The sequence below is a fragment of the Schistocerca serialis genome, chromosome 4 (assembly GCF_023864345.2).
Source record: "Schistocerca serialis cubense isolate TAMUIC-IGC-003099 chromosome 4, iqSchSeri2.2, whole genome shotgun sequence".
In the NCBI taxonomy this organism is placed as follows: Eukaryota; Metazoa; Arthropoda; class Insecta; order Orthoptera; family Acrididae; genus Schistocerca; species Schistocerca serialis.
The window spans coordinates 825230842-825255567 of record NC_064641.1 but is presented as its reverse complement, the minus strand read 5'-3'; the positions used below and the strand labels follow the sequence as shown (position 1 = coordinate 825255567).

The following is a 24726-nucleotide window of genomic DNA, read 5'->3' as shown; positions in this document are numbered from 1 at the left end:
ACTAGCCATTTTATTCTCCTAAAATCATTAATACACACGTTGTTTGCAAGCGAATCCTGACGACACAGTTTAGTAACATACCTCTCAGTAAACCTGCGCTACAGAAGCTCCTGTCTGTAAACGCCATTGTACAAACCAAAATAAACAATTACTATTCGCTTTCGCGTTCACGATCGCACCGAACTCAACAGTTTTACTTTCTGCCTACTAGCTACTTAGCGCGCCGCTGGCGTTATGGGCAACAAAAAAGAGGCGAAATGTCGCGGTTGTTATGTTAGACTGTGGTGTCTACCACAAATAGTCAATACAGGAATAATGTCTTCGTTTCCTTAACCATTCGTTACTCCACATATCACGTTTTATCTTTTGTTCTTCAATAACATAACCAAAAAGGCTGCCAAAGCCAGCGCAGTGTTGTCTGAACTCGACATTTTCCAGTAAACAAAGTAATGCTAGTATAAGGAGCCAAGAATTTATGCGTTCTTGTTCAAGCAGGCATGTTTGTCAAGCATGAAATTATGTGTGTGGCCGCCTTAGAGAAATGATAAGCTCGGTGGCGAAGACGTTGTTGTAGAAATAAATGAATCCATTTAATGAAATAAATATGGGAATGGTTTTAAAGTACGAGGGGATGGTTATCGACGTCATTGAAATGTTTCTTTCGCATCGTCCAAGAGAAGTGGAATTATGGATTTCTAAATTTGGTGAAAGATAACCTCTTATTGGGGACACGAATAATATCAAATGTTTTTAGTTCGCTGCAGTTCCTGTCTGATAAAGGACTCCATGACTTCTCCGTAAATAACAATCTTCATTTTAAGAACACACCTGCAATTGAATATACTATCAGCATTGCTAGAAAAATAAATTTACGAAGGATAAGCAGTGTAAATAATTGTTGAACTCTTGTTTATTTAGATATATACAGTCGAGGTAATTCAGAGAAGAAAAATACTTGTTCATAGACGTAATGAATTGTTCACTTCGTGTGTCCAGCCTGTTACATTAGTTTAATTTAATGGTGACATTAAACTCTGAGAAAATATATTCTGTCAGCTCTATTGCTTTTGAACCATCTATGTGTCAAGTGAACGCTAATTATTTATTGTGATTTCACTGAAACACTCTAAAATACAATAGATCCTATACTCCACCATTATTTACTCGTAGATCGACTTTGGTCGCGATAATGCGTCGATGCGATATTTGCTGTTGTGATGTAGGTGGCAGTGGTGGATGTTGAGATTAATGCAACGTGGAATTGATGAGAAAAAGAGATTCATCGTAACTAGTGGTTGAGACGGACGTACATAATCGATGGCAAGAAATAAAATATTGAAGGAAAATAAAAATCAAGAATTGTCATTGATTTATTTATTTTTATTTGGTCCCATTTGATTACATATTGTACAAAGTGCGTAAATTACAAAAAGAAGTTATAGGCAATTTACGTTGCAACATTGGTGGTAGGTGTCAAAAAGTGAGATTGCAGCTGTAATTAGGTTCAAGCCATAATAATACTCAAAGTAGGACCGATAAGCAGTCACACTTGAAAGAAAATTTGCAGCAACGTTCAAACTTGAGTGCTCATACCTTCGTTATATGGGCAGTTGATTGTACGTGTTGCCTTTTTTTTTTTGTTAGATGAAGAAGGAGTCAGTTTGGATAACTTTTGTTAGAAAACCAGATTGCGATGAGATTTGCGTTTATTCAGAGTGGTCGCATGCGTCCCGTGCGGGTATTCGGTCGTGATAACTGATTGTTGAGTTATCAGTCACGGCCTTTGTACATAACGTTGAGGCTCGTTTGTGGATTGCATGTTAGGTATGTGGTATTGTGAATGAAAATGTATATACGTAAGAAATTACCAGCGACGTGGTTAATGCATGATTCCTCAACCATTCCCATACCCTAGCGTACCAACGTTTTCACTAATGGTGACAATAGATTCACGATGTAAATTAAGATACACTATGTATAAATGCAGACGTTTTTAGTACTATGTGAGAAGAAAAGGTGTTAATGGCAAAGGGCTCGTTGTATCTGCCAGCAACGATTTCATTGAGCACAAAACAACGAAGTGCACATTAGAATTCTTTAATTTGTGTAAATGCCCTAGAATGCATAGTTTCCTTAATATTTATGAGAAACTGAACTAGGTACCGTTATGTGTACCAGTCTGCGCAAATAATTTATCAAGCAGGCCGACCTGTACTCAAATTCCAACTGTTGTAATGCATGCTGCAACAGTTACTAAATGCATAATTCTGCGATGATAAGCTGACTGACTTCGTATTATGTTTCGATTTACAATTTGATTTCTGCTCCATTATTTTAATAACATTCTATTTGAAGAGGGCATAATATTCTCTGTAATTGTGGTGTTGAAAGTTTACAGGAAAGTGTTATTCAGTTTGGAAACAAAAGAAGAGATAAAAAAATTTAATAGAAATAGAAACACGATTATGTAGACAGGAGTTGTTTACAGCCATAAATTACATGAGAGTCTTTCCAAGTATTTCCTGGGATAGCAACTGCAAGAGGTAGCAAAAGGCGAATAGAGGGGAGTTTAAATGCTATAGGGCGACACAAGATTTGTAAAGGTGTGATAGACAGTCGTATAGATGTCAAGATCTATTACTCACATTTACCATTGTGGTTCATGACTTTGTGCATGTCTTTTCATTTAATGACAGGTTCATCAAATCTAAGAGTATTTATTATGAGTTTCTTAGTGTGTGCTCTCCTATGTTACCATGATGTTTACAAAACAACTGTGCAAGCTTTTCATTGTCCAAATCCCTGTTTCATAAAAAATGTTAATATTGCTCCTTTCTAGAGGACCATGTGATTACTTGTAAGAAATGATGGTTATTCCTCCAGCACACTTGGAAGGCGGGTCCATAAAGGGTAGGAAGCTGAGGGGAATAGAAGGTCAGTGTGAAATGCAGTGCTGTTTATAGTTCGTATGGCTTCAGATTAACATGAAATCCGTTGATGAATACATAAGGTTTTGCAACATATCATCTATCGGAGAGTACATATTTCAAGTTTAACCTATTCTTCAGCTGCAACTACTGATTGAAGTGTATATAGCGAACTGGAAGAACAGAAGAATCAGAATCCATGGGGCAGCACAATAGTAGAAGCTTAAATTAGAACTGCTCAAACTATCAGTTCCATGAAATTTATGCTTTTGTATTTCTTATCAAGACCTCCAGTTATGATCATATGAGGATAGCTGTGGTCTTGGGCTGCAGTGTTTATCATTCATACCTAGACAGCATATGAGAGATTTATGTTCCATCCTGCAAATATTCTGAGTGCACTGTTGGTGTTAAAGGTTTTTCTAAATAACATCAATGTTCATAACCGTTATATTTTACAGGAATTTTTCAAAACATAGTCCAAACCGTGCAATTAGCCTATGGTTTAAACAAAAATATTGATTTACTGTCACACAGTTCTTATGCAGAGTTCTGGCCCTAAATTTTGAGAAAACAGTTTATACTGTCCTGTTCAGTAAATGGTATAACAGCATTGATAAATATAGACAATGAATGGAAGTCTGTTGCTAAGACAGAATACTCAAAATTTCTGGATGTGTGCATTGGTGAGAAACTGAACTAAAAGAAACACATCAATAATCTGCTGAAACGGTTAGGTTCAGCTACTTATGCTATTAGGGTGATTGCAAATTTTGGTAATAAACATATCAGTAAATTAGCCTACTATGCCTATTTTCATTCACTACTTTCATATGGCATAATATTTTGGGGCAATTCATCATTAAGAGGGAAGGTATTCAATGCACAAAAGTGTGTAATCAGAGTAATAGCTGGAGCCCACCCAAAATCACCTTGCAGACATTTATTTAAGGAACTCGGGATATTCACAGTACCTTCGCAACACGTATATTCACTTATGAAATTTGTCATTAATAACCCATCCCAATTCAAAAATAACAGCGAAGTGCATAGCTACAACACTAGAAGAAAGGATGATATTAACTATTGTGGATTAAATCTCACTCTGGCACAGAAAGGGGTGAATTATGCTGCCACAAAAATCTTTGCTCATTTGCTAAATAGTATTAAAAGTCTGGCAGATAGCCACCCAACATTTAAAAGAAAATGAAAAGAATTTCTGAATGACAACTCCTTCTACTCAATAGATGGATTCTTAGATGTGAAGTAGTAACCGTAAAATAATAATAATTTATTAATTACCTTGTGTAAAGAAAACTTATGTTAAAGTGACACACTCCACATCATTATGAAATGTCCTATTCATGATCTATGGAACAAGGATTAATGTATGTATGTAACATCACACAGGCCTTCAACAAGCCGTAGCAAATTACAGTTCAGTTTGTGGAAAGGGCTATTCATTGTCCAACCTCCAGACACAAATTACATCCCTTCAACAATATCTAATAGCAACCCTCTACTTTGACTTGTTCAATTGTTTCTGAGCCTGTATTTGAAATATGACCATATTTGTACTTGTTCTTAAAAAGTTAGGCCTATTTAATTCTGTGTATTTCACATAGTTTAAGTTACTATGACTGTTGACACTTAGCATAATATAATTCAAGATTTAAATAGTAAAACACTGCAGCAGTTATGTTTATTTCATGCAAAACACAACACATGTTGAGAATTTATTCTCATTATGAACAGCAAGTATTTACATTCGTATGTTATGTAATGTTTATGTTCTGTCTGTCTTGCCCTCCAGTCTTTGTGGGGCAAGAGAGGTACAACAACATTGTTGTTGTGGTCTTCAGTTCTGAGACTGGTTTGATGCAGCTCTCCATGCTACTCTATCCTGTGCAAACTTCTTCATCTCCCAGTACCTACTGCAGCCTACATCCTTCTGAATCTGCTTAGTGTATTCATCTCTTGGTCTCCCCCTACGATTTTTACCCTCCACACTGCCCTCCAATACTAAATTTGTGATCCCTTGATGCCTCAACATATGTCCTACCAACTGATCCCTTCTTCTAGTCAAGTTGTGCCACAAGCTCCTCTTCTCCGCAATTCTATTCAATACCTCCTCATTAGTTATGTGATCTACCCGTCTAATCTTCAGCATTCTTCTGTAGCACCACATTTCGAAAGCTTCTATTCTCTTCTTGTCTAAACTATTTATCGTCCATGTTTCACTTCCGTACATGGCTACACTCCATACAAATACTTTTAGAAATGACTTCCTGACATTTAAATATATACTCGATGTAAACAAATTTTTCTTCTTCAGAAACGCTTTCCTTGCCATTGCCAGTCTACATTTTATATCCTCTCTACTTCGACCATCATCAGTTATTTTGCTACCCAAATAGCAAAACTCGTTTACTACTTTAAGTGTCTCATTTCCTAATCTAATTCCCTCAGCATCACCTGACTTAATTCGACTACATTCCATTACCCTCGTTTTGCTTTTGTTGATGTTTGTCTTATACCCTCCTTTCAAGACACTCTCCATCCCGTTCAACTGCTCTACCAAGTCCTTTGCTGTCTCTGACAGAATTACAATGTCATCGGCGAACCTCAAAGTTTCTATTTCTTCTCCATGTATTTTAATACCTGCTCCGAACTTTTCTTTTGTTTCCTTTATTGCTTGCTCAATATACAGATTAAATATCATCGGGGATAGGCTACAACCCTGTCTCACTCCCTTCCCAACCACTGCTTCCCTTTCATACCCCTCGACTCTTATAACTGCCATCTAGCTTCTGTACAAATTGTAAATAGCCTTTCGCTCCCTGTATTTTACCCCTGCCACCTTTAGAATTTCAAAGAGAGTATTCCAGTCAACATTGTCAAAAGCTTTCTCTAAGTCTACAAATGCTAGAAACGTAAGTTTGCCTTTCCTTAATCTTTCTTCTAAGATAAGTCGTAGAGTCAGTATTGCCTCCCGTGTTCCAACATTTCTACGGAATCCAAACTGATCATCTCCGAGGTCAGCTTCTACCAGTTTTTCCATTTGTCTGTAAAGAATTCGTGTTAGTATTTTGCAGCTGTGACTTATTAAACTGGTAGTTCGGTAATTTCACATCTGTCAACACCTGCTTTCTTTGGGATTTAAATTATTATATTCTTCTTGAAGTCTGAGGGTATTTCGCCTGTCTTATACATCTTGCTCACCAGATGGTAGAGTTTTGTCAGGACTGGCTCTCCCAAGGATGTCAGTAGTTCTAATGGAATGTTGTCTACTCCTGGGGCCTTGTTTCGGCTTAGGTCTTTCAGTGCTCTGTCAAACTCTTCACACAGTATCCTATCTCCCATTTCATCTTCATCTACATCCTCTTCCATTTCCATAGTATTGTCCTCAAGTACATCGCCCTTGTATAGACCCTCTATATACTCCTTCCACCTTTCTGCTTTCCCTTCTTTGCTTAGAACAGGTTTTCCATCTGAGCTCTTGATATTCATGCAAGTGGTTCTCATTTCTCCAAAGGTCTCTTTAATTTTCCTGTAGGCAGTATCTATCTTACCCCTAGTGAGATAATCCTCTACATCCTTACATTTGTCCTCTAGCCATCCCTGCTTAGCCATTTTGCACTTCCTGTCGATCTCATTTTTGAGTCGTTTGTATTCCTTTCTGCCTGCTTCACTTACTGCATTTTTGTATTTTCTTCTTTCATCAATTAAATTCAGTATCTCTTCTGTTACCCAAGGATTTCTACTAGCTCTCGTCTTTTTACCTACTTGATCCTCTGCTGCCTTCACTATTTCATTCCTCAAAGCTACCCATTCTTATTCTACTGTATTTCTTTCCTCCATTCCTGTCAATTGATCCCTTATGCTCTCCCTGAAACTCTGTACAACCTCTGGTTTAGTCAGTTTATCCAAGTCCCATCTCTTTAAATTCCCACCTTTTTGCAGTTTCTACATCTTTTGATGACTGTCTATCCAAAACAGCATGCTGTGTACTTCCTACCAGGAAATCTTAAATCCACTCACCAATTGTATTCTACACCCATAAGATTGTACTTTTACTAATAAGCATTGGTGAGGTACAGAGTCAAATGTGTTGTGTCCATCGGTGTAATGAGATGGATCAACACTCTAGAACATATCAGACTCTATAGAATTATTGAAATATAAACATATTTATTTAAAGTATGTACAGTGTTAAGCATATATAACTTTGTATCCCTTAATCTTGCTGCAGTCTCTCTTCCAACTGTACTGCATTACAATATTCACTAGCCGTCAGAATAGCAATAGCATCACGCTAGATTCGTAATATCTCACTCCAAGTCTCGCGTCTTCCATAGGCTTGGCATGATCTGAGAGTAATCTGAGGCTGAGCTCTGAGTGTGCATGCTTTGAAAGACATTTGATCCAGTCAAAATTTCAGGCAGTGAGGGATGCAAATCCAGTGTCCACTGGTGGAATGTTTAGCACCACCCAGCTGTCTATGGCAAGCTCTTTGCAGGCATAACTTGTGGCAGATGGTTTAAATGTCTCTTCTGCAAATAGGTGAGTGGTGCACTCCACACTGTGTGAGGTTGAAGAAGACACCATTAATACCACATTCCTACCTCCCTCCTCCTGCCCCGACTCTTCAATTTACCCCACCCAGATCCTCCACCACCATCCAAAACATTGTGCACCATTATTTTGTAACATGTGTGTGGGCAGTGATGTGAGGGAAGCCTGTCCCATGGTGTTGCTTTTGGAGTTCACAGTGGCAGAGGGCACCAACCAACCCACATCCCAACATTCACCTTCCAAACTGTCAAGAACATCTGCCAAAAAACAGGACTTCCATCCAACATCGAAGGTGGATGCAGCTCTGGCCCTGCTGTGGACATCAAAGGCTGTAAGCAAGCTCAGTACCTGTGACTGACATCACTGCGAATGGCCACCGATGCTGTGGCAGCAGCTGTGGAGACGGCAGTGGCCACATAGGTGGGCAGTGCTCGACCTCCATGGCAGAGTCTTCTGACATCCTATGTGCCTGAACGTCAGGCACTGGCAACAGGTGCTTGGTGGCAGCTGTGTGGAATGCAGGCAGCTTTTCTGAAACACTAAGATCTACAACAGAATCACAATAATTACGAAAATGTGTTTGATTTTGGAACGATCATTGGTTCCTGCTTTGACATGAACAGTATAATGAGCTTGGCCAGTCATCCAAGTAACACTACCAGATTCCCAGTTAAAGACACAGTAACATCCTTCATGTAGGACTCTGTTGTGAATTTTGTGTCTGGCACAGGCTGTTGGGCGTGAAATACTCATAGATGCAGCAGTGTTGTGATGACAATCGTGTAATTATTCTACCGGTGAAGTGTCAGGAAAAGGTAGAGTGTGTGGATGCCTAAGCCCTGAAAGTACAAACAAAATGTTGGGCTTCATTGTTTGATTTAGGAGAGAATGGGTGCCTTTCAGATATAAAAAAAAATCCCATTTTGTTGGCAAAATTGTTGAAATTCCACTGAAGAAAACTGTGGACCATTGACAGATCAGTTGTTCAAGGCAAACTTTCTAAACAAAAAACAGAAGCAAATGCTTTTCTAGCACTAGCACTAGTTGTCGAATTTATGGGGGTGATATATGGACATCTACTGTATGCATTGACAATAAGACCAGAAAAATCAAAAGTATATGTGTTATCAAAGACCATCAGCTTGAGGTCAATTGAAAAATTCCTGCTACCACAATACCCAGTCATCAGCGCATGTGTGGCAGTGGGAAGTCATCTGTTGTATCTGCTTCTCACGCCTGAGCTAAATATGATGCTGGCACACTAGCAGCTTAGTTCTAATGATTCCCCAATGTCCTTTACGTAATAGTTTCAAAACATGATGTAGTAATGATGTGGGAAACGAGACACATTTTTTCGTCATGAGTATGCAATAAAATTATACCATTCTGAAGAGAAAGGCTGTTAATTTGTGCATAGCATTTGCATGCTACTGCATCTGATATTGATTCTGGATTACGAGGCCAACCCATCCAAATGTAATACTTCAGCGACCGTAGTGACTGATCCTGTTCAGTAGCTTCTGGGCTCTGCTGACAATCAGTGGGAAAAGCTTACAGTGCTTGTGAATCGGATTGAGCAATTTCAAGACAAGAAACTTCTGATTGATTTAATTCTGGATCATTTCCCATAGGTAAGTGAGACACAGTGTTTACATTTGCGTGGTGTGTCGTAGGATGACATAGAATTTCAACTGGTAATTTGAAAGAAGTGATGCCCAACATTGTACCTTCTGTACTGTGTGATCAGATACATATTTCATTGGATGAAAAAGATCAGCCAGCATCTCATGACCCGTCATGAGAAGAAATTTTCTACTGTGCAGATATTGGAGAAATTTTGTGATGCCATGGATGATGGTTAAGGCTACCTTTTCTTGCTGATTTGGACCGTGCTCAACATCTTAGATGCAAATGCTATGGGGCATTCAGTGTTTCCAATCTTGTGAGATAAACCTGGTCATACTCTGTGTGATGATGTATCAACTTCATGCACTACTGGTTTTGGTGGATCAAAATGAATAAAGCATGGACAAATAAGCAATGCATTTTTTAATTTTTGAAATGATAGTTCTCATTCTCTAATCCAAATGAAAAGGAACTATTTTTACACTGGAGGTGATGCAAAGATGTAGCGATATACTCTGTGGTCGGATTAAATTTGATATAGTAAGTCAATTTGCCCAGCACTACTTATAGCTTTCATGCTTTTTTGGAGAAGGTAATCTCGGGGTGGTCTCTAAATGCTTAGTCAAGGGATGAGTGCCATGTGAATCAAAGAGATACTCCAAATATTTGATGTCAGTATTGAAAAATGAACACTTTTTTAACTTACACTTAAGCAACAGAAATTAGCATAAAATTTCAAAAAGAGATTCCATTTTTTTGAGGAGCTGTTTTGGTGTTTGTCCATGCACAATGATGTCATCCAAATAACATGAACATGGTGGCATTTTCATCATCACTTATTAAAAAAAGCATTGAAATAACACAGGAGCAGATGACCTCTGAAGGCAAGGCACTGGGTATTGATACAAGTCAACATGTGTGTTTACCACTATAAATTTTTTCATTTCCTCATCCAGGGGGAATTCAACATAAGCTCAGCTAAAACAATTTTAGAAAATGATTGTCCACTTGCAGGGTGATCCATAAGCTCTTCAGTATGTGGAAGTGGGAAAGAAACAGAAACTCTTAGAGTGTTAACTGATGCTTTAAAGTAGGCTAAAAGTTTGATTTTTCCTGTCAATTTTCTGGTGATAACCAGAGGAGAACCCCATTGACTAGCCAAAATAGGCTTCAAAATATCAGTGTTCTAATCTCTTGAGTTCAGAAGCAACTTCATTGCAAATGGTGTGAGATACCGGATATGTGCAGTAAATCTTTTGTTGAGCATTGTCTTTGAGCATAATGTGTGCTTGAAAATTCTTTGCATATCCCAATGTGCCACTGAACGTATGTCCTTATTTTTCACACAGTTGACAAATGCTGGCATGGGAAACTTGCATTTCAATAGCACGCACTTTGTCCTAAATATCTAATCCAAACAAATTAAATGTGTCCGTGCCAAAAATATTGGGACTCCAGCATGACAGAACTACTGTGAATGGCACTGACACAGTTGCGTTTCGATATTTTGCTTGCAAAGTGCACATCCCAAGAACAGAGATACGTTCACTATTGTAGGCTTATGGTGCAAAAGTGATTTTTGGAGTTGATGGTGTCCCAGTTGCTTGTAAGTTGTTTGATTGATCAATGTGACCAAAGCCCCAGTATCTAACTGAAGTGGGACAGTTTGAATGTAAATCTGTAAAGATATGAATACTTTGCAGTTTTTTTTATCTGAACATGATAGTTCTGATTTTTGGAAGACTGCTTTTATCTATTTTATGAGAGACAGAGTCATTTGCTGTTTGTCCTTTTGAGGAGAATTAATTTGAATTTGCCAAGTTTTGCACAGTGCACATTGCTTTGTGATCCATGCTCTTGTGTCTACAGTTCCTGTAAGTATTGGCAGGAGGAGTGGGTAAAGATTCAGGCTATATTAATCTCCATTTTCTCAAATCTAGGTTGAAGTGTAATAGTTTTTCTTTGTGCGTTTTTTGCAGGCACTCTTGCTTTCTGTGTCCTGACTTGTGATAGTGTCAGCATTCCACGTAGCTGAAGAAGCATGATATAACACCTGACACAAGACTTTGAAGTGTATAAATTTGCAATATAAGCAGCTAGGTGTCTCATGCCCTGCTTAGACCACGGTGGCTGTTGTCAACATGAGCTATGCAGGGCCCACTTAGAACCAGCCACAATGAGTGTTGCAACAACAGGCACATTAAAGTCAATCCCCCCTATGGGATTCACCATTCTATGGTGAGTTCGTGCTTGGCTACTGTGGGTCCCCAGCATTTGCAGCATCTCTTCCCTTTCTGTGCTGCATGTCTATCATCTTGCTGTTCTTTTTCCCCTCCCTTGGGGAACATATCTTGAATAGTTTTAGTAGTATTAGTTGTAATGGCAACTGTGCCGTCTCTTCCCACAAATATCCTTTGTATCTTGATGATCGGACTGCTTAGGAGATCTGGATGAAGAAAGAAGTACCCTACCCTGTGGTTCACAAGTTGTTGGCTAGTTGAAAGCCCTGACTTTTACTATCTGGCACTTATAGTACCATTCTTGCTATGCCTCGCTTCACGAAGGACATGGCCATGCGGACTTGCAACCTCCAATTCAGTATTGCAGTTGTGAAATCACCCAGAGTCACAGCAGTGTCCCTGTCTCCTTCTACAGCTGCCCGACAAACCACCAAATCTTCACCCCCAGAGGCAAAATCACCTGCTACACAACCGGCAAGCCAGAACAAACTAAAGGAGTGCTCCCACAATGTCTTTTTATGTCCCTCTAGCTAACAAAGGTCTGAGTCTTTGTCTGCCAACCATAGGGGCCGAAAGAAATCAAATAAAGGCAAACGGTCTTCTCCTTTCCCGACTTGGAGATCCTCTTCAGTGGTGTCATAGCATGATACCCTCACCTGGCCAACCTCCATTTTGTCAGTGCACACCACCTTTCATTTTTCTGCACTGGAATATGCAGGCCAGCCCAGGGTGAATGCTGACACGAACAAGATCCTCCAGCCCCCACACCATGTAGCAGTGAATCTTCGAAGACTGGCACTTTTCATCTGCTGGGGTGACTACCCTTCATTTGTTCTCTCCTCTCCATTCCCCATTACAACTCTCCTCCAATAGAATATTTGTGGCATTCGATCTGACAAGGAGGAGTACCAGTTATTTCTCAGATTGCAGCATCCACTTGTTTTCTGCCTCCAGGAAATGATATTACATTCTTGTGACCTCTTTGACTCTCACATTTCCTTCAGATCGGCTTTGACCCCCCTCTCCGAGGACAGATTTCCATCTCATGGGGGAGTCATGCTGCTCATCCGAGATGACATACATAGCCAGACCATCTCATTCAACAACTGGTTGCAAGCTGTTGCAGTCCACGTTTTCCTTCCTCATTTCAGTTTTTCTCTTTGTAATGTCTACATCCCTCCATCATTTGCTGTCACCAGGGAAGACATACTCTGGCTTACTGCTCAGCTTGCTCACACCTTTTTGCTGCTCGGTGACTTTTAACGCCCACCATCCCCTTTGGGGCTCTTTGAGAGGTTCCCTCTTGGCTGACCTCTCTCATCTGTTTTAAAACTGGAGCATCCAATTCCTTTCAGACTCCACGCACACTCATTTGGACCTCTTGTTCTGCACTGCCCAACTTTCCCATCGTCTTGAGTGGTCTGCTCGCTCTGACACATATTCGAGTGACCATTTCCTGTGTGCTATCTATTTGCTGACTTGTACCCCATCTGAGTGTAAACACAACTGGGTCCCTTACTCCTCCCTGGCGAGCTTCGACGAATGACCTTTCCCCAGTTGTTGTGACCAGGCAGAGTATCTTACGAACATTATCCTTACCGCTGCAGAACATTGCATATCTCGCACTTCATCTTCACCATGCCATATCCCGGTCCCCTGGTGGACTGAGGCATGCAGTGACAAGATGTGTGCATTGAGTCGTGCTCTCCATGTTTTTAAATGTCATCCTACAATTGCAAACTGTAGTAATTTAAACAGTCATGTGCACAGTATCATTGCATTCTTTGGAATAGCAAACAAGCTAGCTGGATTTCATTTATGAGTTCTTTTAAAAGTTTCACTCCCTCTTCTATCATGTGGGACAGGGGCAACCTCCTTCACCTCTCAGGGACCAAGGTTCATTCCCTGGATTCTGGCGTGACCATAGTAGATGATGTCATTGTGGACCCTGTTGCTATCTCCAACAGCATGAGCCACTATTTTGTGGAGATTTCGAACTCCATCCACTACCACTCCACCATCCTTGGAAACGAGCATAAGAGGCTTGGATGGTATCCTTCTCCTCTCACAGTCGCGAATGCTACCATGCTGCCTTTACTATGAGGGAGTTAGACCAAGTTCTCATTTGACCCTGATCTTCTGTCCCGTGGCTGAACAATGTTAACATTCAGAAGCTGCAGCACCTTTCTCTCACAGGCAAGCACTTTCTCCTTCATATGTGGCATCACATTTGGGCAGATGACATGTTTCCCAGACGCTGACGTAAGCTAGTGTCATACCCATACCCTAAGCCCATTAAGGACAAACACATTCTTTCTAGCTGCCACTCCATTTCTCTCACCAGCTGTGTTTGAAAGGTGCTGGGATGTATGATTCATGGCTGGCTGGTATTATGGCTCGAGACTCACAATCTACTAACCACTGCACAATGTGGATTTAGAGCGCGGCATTCTGCAGTTGACCATCTCATTGCTTTGTCAACCCATGTCATGAGTGGTTTTCTGCAGAAGTACCAGACTGTGGCCATGTTTTTTTGATTTGGAGAGATGTTATGACACCTGCATGTGGACTGTTATCCTCCATAATCTATATATGGGGCTTACGAGGGTGCCTGCCCCATTTCCTTGAGGAATTTTTAAAATATAGAGTTTCAAGATACATGGGGGGGGGGGGGGGGTTCAGCCTTGTTGGACACCTTTATCCAGGAGAATGGGGTGCCTCAAGGCTCTGTCCTGAGCATTGTCCTATTTGCTGTAGCCATGACCCCCATTACGACTGTCTCCTGCCAGCCATCTCCGGCTCCCATTTTTGTTGACAACTTTGCGATCTATTGGAGTTCTCCATGGACTTTTCGGCTTTAGGGGCATCTTCAGTGATGTCTTGATAATCTTTACTTGTGGAGCATTGACAATAGCTTTCACGTTTCCACAGACAAATCTGTTTCTATGAATTTCTGGTGGCGAACTGGATTTCTTCCACCATCTTTATGTCTTGCTCTTCCATTCACTGAACTACAAAATTGCTGGGCCTCATACTTGATACCTGGCTGCACATCATACCTTGTTCTCAGTATCCTACATGTCCTGAAATGTATCTCCTGGGGTCCACCCTCCTCTGTTTGTACCAATCCCTTGTCCGTTCAAAACTAGACTTTGGGCGTTTCATTTATTCCTCTGCATGTCTGTCCATCTTATGCCATCTTAACACAATCCACCATTGTGGAATACATTTGGCAACTGGCACCTTTTACACTAGCTCGGTTGAGAGTCTATGCAGAAGCTGCCGAACTACCACTGTCATACCGGCATGATGTTCTCCTGAGCAGATACTCATGCTGTTTGTCTGCTATGCCCGGTCCCTCATCCTGTGCCCTCCTTTTCGATGAATTTCTTGACGGCCAATATAGGGCATGTCCTTCTTTCCTGTTACCTCCCGGAGTTTGCTTTTGGGTACTGTGCCAGCAGCTTAACTTCACGCTACCTGCCATGTTCCCAATGGGTGTGAACCCTTCACCACATTGGCTTTGTGCAGTGGCCTGTGTTAATCATGGACTTCATTTGCTTCCTGGGGACACTACTCTGGATTTGATTCATCACTTTAAGTTTTTCAACCTGTGCATGCATCTTGGTAATAGCACCTTTGTGCACAGTGATGGCTCTAAGACTGACCGTAATATCAGGTGTACCTTCATCATTCGTACCAATCATTTTTGGTATCAGCTTGCAGAACACTGCTCGGTTTTTATGGTGGATCTCTTCGCTCACTATTGGGCCACCCAGTACATCCAGTGACACAGGCTTCTTAGTTGTGTTGTGTGTTCTGATTCCTTCTGTGCCCTTCAGAGCCTCTGTGTGCTGTATACAGTGCATTCCTTAGTGCAATGGGTTCAAGAGAGCTTCCACTTGTTCGCTGATGAGGGAGCCACTGTGAGTGTTCATGTGGGTTCCTGGTCATGTTGGTCTGATGGGAAATGAGGCTACTGACACTGCTGCCAAGGTTGCAGTCCTCCTGCCTCAGCCTGATAGCTCTTCCATTCCTACAGATGATCTCCGTGTTTTGTCGGCAGGTGGTATCTCTTTAGCATCACCACTGATCTTCACTTCATGGGAACAAGCTCTGGGGAATTAAACCTCTTTCAATGGCTTGGCCTCTCATCCTGAGAAGATGATTTTAGCTAGGTTGCATATAGGGCACTGTCATTTTAACAATCGACATTTGTTAAGTGGTGGTGCCCCACCACTTTTTACTCATTGTCATTAACCATTGACAGTTTGCCATTTGCTGACTGAATACCTTTTTTTTTAACTGCTTACATTCCAGTGTATGTTTGCCGTCTGAGTTATCAGCCATTTTAGCAAATTGTGTGCTAGCTGTTGACTGTGTTTCAGTTTTTATCCATTGTAGGAATATGGCAAAGGACATTTAATCTTTGATTCAGGACTTCTGCTGTCTCTATGATATATTTTGTGGACCTTTCTCCAAGTGGAAGTCCTTGTTTTTAGCTCTCTGTCCTTCTGTTGATTGAGCTTAATGTGTAATTGCTTTTAACTTCTTTTACTTTTTTTCGCTTATTAGTGTTCTAAGACTATGGCATGGATGCTTGCGACCTCAGTCGTTTTTGTGTACTAAAACAGCCTGACGCCCCCACCCCTCCAAAAAAAAAAAAAAAAAAAAGAAATAAATTGTGAAGTCTTGTATTTCCTGAGCTTTGGTTATTTTAAGTACATCATTGAGACAAGGATTGTGATGCAATAGAATCTCAGCCCATATTCTTTTGTTTGCAAGGTCCTGAGTGATGACATCATGAGGCATTTTGCCTTGAGAAGAAGCTTCACAAATGCAGTTAAATTTAGAGTTTGCAGCCGTGCCCTTGAGTTCAGCAATCAATTCCTTGCAAGACTGATTAATGTGATGATGAGAATGCAAAAAATTTGAAACAAGCAGCAGCTACATGAATCTTAGCCTAAAAAAATTCATCTGTGGAATGACTTCCTCATAGGGCTTTGAGGCTATACTTGAGGGAAGAATTTTCTGCAGAAATGAAAAATATATATTCCTACCAAAGAAAAAAAGAAAGTACATTGTGAGTCACATGTGATTTTGTAAGCTGCTAAGTGCTGCTTGAGTTGTATGCGATACCTGTCCATTGTTCTTGATTATATCAAAAGAGAGGAAGGAAGGAGGTGGCACCTGGCTACTGGCATTATGTGTTTTTGCTGTCCTTCTACCAGTTTGGTAACACTTGCTAGCAAAGTTTTGATTTGTTTGCTCTGAAACTAAATGTGCAGTGAGTGGTTGCTCTCCAGAAATTGCCGTTGCATAAGAAATAAGAATAGAGATAACAAATTTAAGAACACTCAGTATTATGGAAAGGTTAGATTGCTACTCACTGTACAAAAGTGATGATGAGTTGCAGACAGGCACAACGAAAGGACTGCTGTACATTTTAGTTTTTGGCGATAAGACCTTCTTTTAAAGTAGAAAACATACTTTTAAAGTAGAAAACACACACACACACACACATGACCACTGCCTCTGACTGCATAATGCTGGTAGTTCAGTATGTAGAGATGTCGAATCTTCTTCTGTGGATCCAAGTAGTCCCTAATCACAAACGTATTGCCTGAAATGCTGTTGTGTCCATCAGTGTAATGAGTGGATCAATAACTCAGAATACAACAAACACTATAGAATGATTAAAACATAAACAATTTTTTGGCCATATGTACAGTATTAAGCACACATAACTTTATATCCTTGAATCCCTCTGCAGTCTCTCATTATTCTGTTAGTACTGGGTTGCAGTATTCATTAGCAGTCGGAATTGCAATAGCATTGTGTTAGATTCATAATGCCTCACTGCAAATCTTCCACAAGCTTGGTGTGAACTGAGAGTAATCTGAGGCAGAGCTCTTGAGCGTGGTAGTCCAATCACAGCTGCAGGCAGTGAGGTGATGCGGATTCAGTGTCCTCTGGTGGCATGTATGTTACTATATGGCAGTGTGTGGTGTGCCCACTTTAGCTGCAGCTCACAGTGGCCAGCTTAAATTTCTCATCTCCGGAGGTGTGAGCAGCACGGGACATGCTACGTGCAGTCAATGAAGACTCTGTTGATAAGCCTAATGCTTTTTGGAAGTCGAGAAATACTGTGTATCTCTGACTGCCTTGATCCATGGCTTTCATTATGTTCTGTTAGAAAGCAAGAGATGGGTTTCAGATGACTGATGTTTTTGGGATCAATGCTCCTATAGAGGAGGTCTTTGTGTTTGAGATAACCTCATTATTTTTGCGCTCAGCATATGTTCTAAGATTCTACAAAAGATGAATGTCATAGATATGGGACAGTAGTTTTGCAGATCACATCTTCTATTCTTGTTATAGGTGGGTATGACTAGTGCTTTTTACTAACTGCTGCACACATGTTTTTAATTTTTATCTAGAGTATATTATGGTTACCAAATGAGAGATTAATCCACAAATTCTGTGTAGCCTGTGATACAGATTCCACCAGGTCCTAGAACTTTGGTCAGTTTTAGTGATTTTAGCTTTTCTCTATGACAGTGAAACTAATATTTATATCATTCATCTTTGTGTTGCTGTGAGATTTAAACTGAGGCTATACTCCTCAATTTTCCTTTGTATAGGAACAATTGAAAGTGGAGTGTAGCACGTATGCTTTTGCTTGCTACCTCCAGTTTCAGTTCAAATGTCATCGATAAGTGTCGGGCACTAATTTTAGTGCCACTGAAAGCCTTTATATTCAACAAGATTTTTTTTTTCTTTTTGAGAGTTCTTTCAATATGATCCCACTCTGCTAGTCGTTGAAGGCTTCGCACATTAACCTCGTGACAGCAAAGTGTGTTTCATTTAGCATTTCTCTATCTGTGTCAGGCCTATTGGTCTAGTGGTAAAGAGTGTGCCTGGAAACTAAGATGTTGCATGGTTTTTTCAGTTTGTGTTTTAACTTAGCCTTCTCTCCTCAACAATATGAGGAATCACCAGAAAGAACACAGGATTCGGATTGCACATTAAACTGTAGGTCCCCTTTCTCCAGTTGGATAACTGGGACAGTTTAGGGACAGGCAAGATGTTGAAGAGGCATCAGTTAAAATACTTGCATCAGGCCATTGAGCCACATGAAATTATAATTATCTCTATCTATAGTCGTGTGCTTTACCTTACACTTATTGTGCATTAGTGGCTATTTCTTTAGGCAGTTTCTCTACAGATGCTGTTCTACTAGGCACATATCTGTACAGTGCTTGATTAACGGTTCTGCTAAAGTTCAGCCATAGTTTCTATACATGCTCCTAAAAACTAAACTCCTCCCAAACAGGCCATGAAGGCCTAATGGTACTGACCAGCCGCCGTGTCATCCTCAGCCCAAAGGTGTCACTGGATGCGGATATGGAGGGGCATGTGGTCAGCACACTGCTCTCCTGGCCGTATGTCCATTTCTGAGACTCTATACATGCTCCTGCTAGAGTTAAGTGTTTCAAGTTCATCATTGAGATATGGCACTTGATAATTTGAGGGAAGCCATTAATTTGAAGAAAATTTCTATTTTCTAATTATACTATTCACCTATCATTGTCCATCTACTAAACTGTATTTAATGATTATGTGAGTATACTCGCTATTATTAAATATAAGTTATTATTATTATTTCTTGCCGTATACGAGAGTGTATTGATAAAATGATTACATCAGATTAAACTGCTCCAATCCATACACTGGGCTACACAATATATAGACTTTTGTTTACAAACATTTATAATTCTCCAGGGCTGGTGAGCTGGTCAGCATGGGTATGTTTTTAGGCAGTTGCCCACATTTAGCTAGGTGAATACTGGGTTGGTACCGATATCCTGCCTCAGATACCTACTACCCAAATATTTGGAATGCATTTACTCTAGATACAGACATATGGGGTACACAGATCCTGGTGGGAGTGGTCGTATCAGGAAGGGTATTTGGCCGCCAACTGCCACTAATACTGCCAAACCCATGTAATAATGTCGATCCTATAGAGAAATGGGATAAAGGCAAAGATGAAGCAGAAGACTTTATAGAACTTATAATTTGCAATGAATATAAGTGCACTGATGGAGATGAGTAAGAAGACAAATATTCTTGATGGAATTATGTACTCTTCACTAGTAATATGAATGGATAAGAATATTGATATTCTAGCATAAAAAGTATAGTTAACTAACGCACATAATTTTATTCTTGCCTATTTTACAGAATAACTGCTTTGAAGAACTGGACTGCTTTGTCCCAGCTGATTGTCCTGTAATTTAACAGGGATTGTCCAGATTAAACTAACACTTTTGGCTACAGGTCAAAACAGTGAGAAATACTTCTAAGTTTGAAGGAGGAAAAGAGGATGTACTGTGTTTTTTCAATCAGTTTCTCAATTATTGATTTCAATTTTATTTTTTACTTGGTGGGATCTGCACACAAAGGAAACTTTCATGACATTTCTTCTTCAAAATGGCATAAGATGACATTGCAAATTTTACAAGCTTAAGTGAAAGCCGTTTGCTATTAAAAAATTGCTTGTCTGTTGTATGGTTAAGGCCAGGCATTCTGTTAGTAGACTTCCATCATTAGTGAAGATTAATGACTATAATAGGCTATTTGTGTTAGTTGTAATCAAAAGTCCACGTAGTACCAAACTTTATGTGACAGAACGTTTGATTTTTGAGATAAAGTCTATTTTCAAAAATTATACCAGTAAACTAATCTGGAAATAGCTGATGCAACCTTGGGCTAAAAGTCATTCCACATTAAGAAATATTTAATCCACTCACTCTGTCATACTTCAGGCTAATCTCTAACCCCTGGGAATAGAAAATGACTTTTATAGGTGGAAGTTCGTTCATTGCTGTCAATTGATTGTATCAAGAAGGAGAAATTTGGGGATGTGGAACTAGTCATGGTATACATTTAATAAAGTGGTAAGCCTTTTTGAGAGGCTGGTTCAATAATATCAATGGCACACCATTTCCTTGTCTCATCCTGTGATTACATTAAAATGACTTGTTCCCTGAGCTTCACTTTGCTTTAATGAATCCGTGCACCAAACTCTTAACTTGGCTGGCAAGTTTCTTAGATATTCAAAACTCAGTTAGACAATTCATCTAGCTTTCCCTGTGAATACAACTGTATACCTTCTTAAAATCTATGAAGAGACTTGAAGGTCTTCATCAAACCCCCATCTGTGTAAATCTACCTCATGTCTGGAATGCTGCTCTTAAATGTGTGAGAGGAAGGAAGCATTTTAATTACCACTGACACTGAGTGAGAATAAAATATACAGTTTCTGTAGTTCTATCTATAGTTAGACACTGGTAATAGTGAATTCTCAATCATACCAACAAAGCAACTTAATAGTTTGGGCTTCCATCATTTACAAATACATAGACGAGTGATAACTAGACAATGTCAGTCATAGTTGAAGAAAATTCACGTAACAACGTAGCTGCTGCAAATGAGGAACTACTCGACTTTGATATCCTTGGGCACTGTTTCAGAAAGTCCCAGTGTACGATGTTGCTGATGTACTAATTTTCAAATAAAACACAGAGTATACTGCTTTTCTTGTTTTGTATTATTGGATGTACATTGATAATATGTGTTGTTGTTGTGGTCTTCAGTCCTGAGACTGGTTTGATGCAGCTCTCCATGCTACCCTATCCTGTGCAAGCTTCTTTATCTCCCAGTACATACTGCAACCTACATCCTTCTGAATCTGCTTAGTGTATTCATCTCTTGGTCTCCCTCTATGATTTTAACCCTCCACACTGCCCTCCAATGCTAAATTTGTGATCCCTTGATGCCTCAGAACATGTCCTACCAACCGGTTCCTTCTTCTTGTCAAGTTGTGCCACAAACTCCTCTTCTCCCCAATTCTATTCAATACCTCCTCATTAATTATGTGATGTACCCATCTAATCTTCAGCATTCTTCTGTAGCACCACATTTCGAAAGCTTGTATTCTCTTCTTGTCCAAACTATTTATCGTCCATGTTTCACTTCCATACATGGCTACACTCCATACAAATACTTTCAGAAACGATTTCCTGACACTTAAATCTATACTCGATGTTAACAAATTTCTCTTCTTCAGAAACGCTTTCCTTGCCATTGCCAGTCTACATTTTATATCTTCTCTACTTCAACCATCATCAGTTATTTTGCTCCCCAAATAGCAAAACTCGTTTACTACTTTAAGTGTCTCATTTCCTAATCTAATTCCCTCAGCATCACCTGACTTAATTTGACTACATTCCATTATCCTTGTTTTGCTTTTGTTGATGTTCATCTTATAGCCTCCTTTCAAGACACTCTCCATTCCGTTCAACTGCTGATATGATGTATATATTGATTATATATACATTTCTTGTCTGACAGCCTCCAAAAGAGTCTCAGACAAGCAGCTTTCGAAAGACAATACTGCAGACTCACTGACTGACTGACTCTCTCACTGCCTCTGACAGTCTCTTACTCTTACTACTGCTTCTTCCTTACTGACTTTTGCGGCTTATGCACCACTTCCTTTTGTACAAAACTAAACAACTGAATACATTGTTAAATGTAAGATTTACAAAATAACAATTGAAAGTCATTAGATGATTTTTGTTACTTACATAAAAAAATGGGCTACATGTTCTGATATTCAGTTTGGGAACATTTTCTTAATTTCATACACAATTTCAATGAATTTTACAGTACAATAATTTAAATTACATTTTAGTTAATCATCAACAAACTACTTTGAATAAGATATTGTTATCAGTGTTTTGGGTTTGGTCTCATGTGGAGCTATCATTTTAAATAATTATAATGAATAAACATTGTAGCTTTTCAGAAATAGGCGAAAAGTAAATTTTCAAGAATATGTGGTGCAACGTGACTGCACAGTTCATGTCACAAAATTTCAGAGTTGGATTATCAACAAATGGCTCACTCTCCTTAGTTGTTAATGTAAGGTGGGTAACATATTAATGTGAAATTTAATCTGAGATAGTAAACTCATTTGCACTAATTTTTTAAATGACAGTTTACTACTGGAACTGGATAGAGATATAATATTATAATGCCAGAAAGTTAAAAATTCGAGCTAAATTGATCTCTTCAGAGAATGTTAACATGAGGAAGGGATTTCAGTTAGGGATGTGAAGATAGTCCCATTTCATGTCCACTATAAAATAATGTATATGTGCCATGAGTAACACTAAATAAATTAGAGCATCTCAGCAGCCAGACATTTATTGGACTTCCTGGCTACAACCATGCAGACTAACAAAACACTAGCAGAGTATCTTTCTCAGGTCCAAGTGACGAAAAAACTGAGACATTCCAGTCCTTGTTTGCCAACTAAATATAGAAGGTATTAGCTGCGCTAAAAGTGATTACATGTCAAAATTTCTTTTAAGTAATAATATTGACTTGGGTTTAATCAAGGAAACCCACGTGGCAAATGAAAAAGATCTTTGTAAAGGTGGAAGAATCTATGACTATGAGAATATGATGGTAAGTTGCCATGTTAAAGCTAACTTTGATCACACACTCATAACCTCAGCAAATACAGCTTATGAAATCATAATGTTTCAATAAAACTTGAAGAGCTCACTATCCATAATATGTACAAAACACCTGATGTTGAGTGACCACTAAATGTTCTACCAAGTATTGTCCATCCATCAATACAGAGTGCTCAGGAACTCATGTTACAACCTTCTAGGACTTGTAGGGGGCGTGAGCACATAATATTTTGAATAGGAACCCGTGTCCAGAAAGGTACCATTTCCGTTCTGTGATGGTTTCAATTCAGATGTTTAAAAATCACTCACTTCTGCCTAAGGAATTAAGTTAGGCATGAAACAGTACAATTATTAGGTAACAATTCAAAAGGAAACATAACGAAATATCCATTTTCACTTGAGCACATTTGTTTGTATTAACACTTAAATATTATATGTTTAATCATCATCATCATCATTTAAGACTGATTATGCCTTTCAGCGTTCAGTCTGGAGCATAGTCCCCCTTATAAAATTCCTCCATGATCCCCTATTCAGTGCTAACATTGATGCCTCTTCTGATGTTAAGCCTATTACTTCAAAATCATTCTTAACTGAATCCAGGTACCTTCTCCTTGGTCTACCCCGACTCCTCCTACCCTCTACTGCTGAACCCATGAGTCTCTTGGGTAACCTTGTTTCTCCCATGCGTGTAACATGACCCCACCATCTAAGCCTGTTCGCCCTGACTGCTACATCTATAGAGTTCATTCCCAGTTTTTCTTTGATTTCCTCATTGTGGACACCCTCCTGCCATTGTTCCCATCTACTAGTACCTGCAATCATCCTAGCTACTTTCATATCCGTAACCTCAACCTTATTGATAATGTAACCTGAATCCACCCAGCTTTCGCTCCCATACAACAAAGTTGGTCGAAAGATTGAACGGTGCACAGATAACTTAGTCTTGGTACTGACTTCCTTCTTGCAGAAGAGAGTAGATCGTAGCTGAGCGCTCACTGCATTAGCTTTGCTACCCCTCTCTTCCAGTTCTTTCACTATGATGCCATCCTGTGAGAATATCCATCCTAAGTACTTGAAACTGTCCACCTGTTCTAACTTTGTTCCCCCTATTTGGCACTCAATCCGTTTATAGCTCTTTCCCACTGCCATTACTTTCGTTTTGGAGGTGTTAATCTTCATACCATAGTCCTTACATTTCTGATCTAGCTCTGAAATATTACTGTGCAAACTTTCAATCGAATCTGCCATCACAACTAAGTCATCTGCATATGCGAGACTGTTTATTTTGTGTCCACATATCTTAATCTCACCCAGCCAGTTCATTGTTTTCAACATATGATCCATAAATAAAATGAACAACAGTGGAGACAGGTTGCAGCCTTGTCTTACCCCTGAAACTACTCTGAACCATGAACTCAATTTACCGCCAACTCTAACTGCTGCCTGACTATCTATGTAAAGACCTTTAATTGCTTGCAAAAGTTTGCCTCCTATTCCATAATCTCGTAGAACAGACAATAACTTCCTTCTAGGAACTCAGTCATATGCCTTTTCTAGATCTATAAAGCATACATACAATTCCCTGTTACACTCGTAACACTTCTCCATTATTTGCCGTAAGCTAAAGATCTGGTCCTGACAACCTTTAAGAGGCCTAAACCCACACTGATTTTCATCCAATTTGTCCTCAACTAATACTCACACTTTCCTTTCAACAATACCTGAGAAGATTTTACCCACAACGCTGATTAAAGAGATACCTCTGTAGTTGTTACAATATTTTATGTTTCCATGTTTAAAGAT

General features: G+C 39.5%; 1 long non-coding RNA gene across 1 annotated transcript in view; it reads left to right on the top strand.

Annotated features, from left to right (window-relative positions):
- Positions 1–1656: 1656 nt before the first annotated feature.
- Positions 1657–24726, top strand: part of LOC126473425 (uncharacterized) — a 75037-nt gene continuing 51967 nt past the window's right edge. The window contains exon 1 of the long non-coding RNA XR_007586462.1: positions 1657–1824. This is a non-coding gene — a long non-coding RNA (uncharacterized LOC126473425). The remainder of the gene's footprint in view (positions 1825–24726) is intronic.